Source organism: Silurus aristotelis (genome assembly GCF_946808225.1).
Source record: "Silurus aristotelis genome assembly, chromosome: 9".
Taxonomy (NCBI): domain Eukaryota; kingdom Metazoa; phylum Chordata; class Actinopteri; order Siluriformes; family Siluridae; genus Silurus; species Silurus aristotelis.
In genome coordinates, this window is record NC_139582.1 from 9367617 (window position 1) to 9370116 (window position 2500).

Here is a 2500-nt window from a genome sequence, read left to right on the forward strand (position 1 = left end):
GCCAACTTTTAGACATTTTCTTTAGTGAATAGAAATTAATATTTATAGATTGTGTCATATTTAACCTAAAGAAAAAAAAAGGATTAAAAATTGAAAGGTACAGTGTAATTTCAGGATACGTTGAATAAACATTACCGCAAGAAAATTCTCTCATTGTTCTTCTCCAATGACTAAAATGTGGTTAGAGAATTGACAGAAATCATGCTTCATTTAAATCACTAATTTATTCCTTAGTTGTTGTTTTTTATTTTCTCATAACATTGAACATAACATCCAACAGCAGACCAAGTCCAAGCCTTGAGTCCTACTCCTTGTCCTGCACTTACTGTATTATATAAAAATATATAACCTGTATTTATTACCTGTATATACAGTAAGTTGATGGTAACATTAATTTGGCGCTATTGAAAAGCAAGCGAGGGCTGAAATATCGAGCGGATATGAATAAGCACACTGGGCAGTCCAATGCAAACGAGTCGGCACGTATGATACATAATTGATCAAGATGACAAACAGTGGACGCTTGCATGCTTTGGGCTAACAATGTCTGACAAATGAGCAGACACAACCTTTAAAGCTGACCTACACCGCAGCAGCAGGGGAGATGACGAGAGTGAGAGAAAAAGCGAGGGAGACAAAGTAAAGGAGGACAGGAGGAAATAAAATCTATGAGACCTGAATGGCCACCTTTCCATCGACGAGGGACTGGTCTGCAATTAACATGATTGGAGTCTGTGTGTGTGTGTGTGTGTGTGTGTGTGTGTGTGTGTGTGTGTGTGTGTGTGTGTGTGTGTGTGTGTGTAAGAGAGAGAGATTAGCATTTATGCATATAGTGCATGTGGGTTTGTGCGTAAGTCTTCATTAGTGAGCTGGATTTTATAGACAGCGCTGGCTGGTCAATGCCGGCCACTTCATTTATGAGCTAAGAGAGACAGATGGGCGAGTATTGACTAAGCCGAGCCTTTTAAACAGGAATCAATGCGCTGGGCGGAACACACTGACATACATATTAACTTACTGATAGAGGGATATGAAATCACTGATCTCACAAGGCAGGGGCTTAGCTCTCTCTCTCTCTCTCTCTCTCTCTCTCTCTCTCTCTCTCTCTCTCTCAGTCACTCCTTAATGCTTTCAAAGAGGAAATTACGACTGCGGAGGAAATACGGTGGTTGTGTTCTTGATGACAGTGCATTTGAGAATGGTGGCATTTGCTAACCGACTGTATTGATGAGCCGTAGGCTCATGTTAACACCAGCAGTACACACCGAGACATCATCAGGGCTGGAGGACATGGATAGACATGACGGTAGATTAGTTAGGTAAAAGAAAAGATAAATCTCTCTCTTTACTACTAGGACAAGCTAAAATGTGTTAGGTTCCTGTTACACAAATGATAACGAATAAATGGCTGAATGGGCAACAGTGTATTCCCTTTTCCTTCTTTGCCCTTTTTGGGCAAAGTGTTTCCTTTTAGGAACAAAATAACAATAATATATAATAATATAATAAAAAAATAATAATAATTAAGTTGATGAACTATGGCAATTTGTTTTTATAGGTCGGTTCTGCTACTTTTTTTATTGTATGATTCGAAATGTTTTGCTGTTCTACAAACAGAGCACAGTACGGTTCCGATTTATTCAAGTATGTATTAAATCTGTTATTTCTGATTGTTCACAATATATTGTTGTACAGGAGTCAAGCTAGCCAGCTAGATTTTAAATAGGTAGCCAGGTTTTGTTAGTGGTGAACAAATTATTTTAGATTTTTGTCATACATCTTGACAGACTTATTCAAATAAATTACTCTTAGAAAATCTGGCCATGTAAATTTAAGACTAAAATAAGGAAATCCTGCTCTCGCTATTATAAATGCAAACTATTTTACAAGCTACCTAACACAGTTATAATTTTACAGCATATTTTATGTGCTATAAAATGGGCTAGCATACACAACTAACATTAGCCATAATAACTATTATCATTAAGATGTACAGCTGTTTCCTGGACATTATACCAAATGAAACATTTTAGTATTTAAACTATATTATTAATGGTTGTTAAAATATATGTTCAGCTGACGGTGGCAAAAAAACCCAGGGTAAAACACATTGGTTTACACAGAGCAAAGGAAGGTCGCCTCCTTTCTCCAAGGACTTCCTTAAATCAAGTTGCCCTCTCCTTTCCTGCCCTCTCTTTCTCTACTCTCAGAACAAACAACCTCCTCTACTCTCGTTATTAACTAAATATGAGCACTCTGACCAGGGGACAAAAATTCAATATTTTCCCCACCAAATATTTAAACCAAGCAAATAAACAGACAAATAAATAGATCTCCCAGGCCACCAGTCGAGTCAGGCGAGGGCGGGGTGTAATTTGACGGACGAGTTATTTGGAAGGCCGAAGCCCACAGCTATTCACAGCCTCATTTCAGCACCTGTCAATCAAAGAGCAAAGGGGAGAGCCGAGCTCTCTGCGTATATATGTGTGTTTGTGTGTGT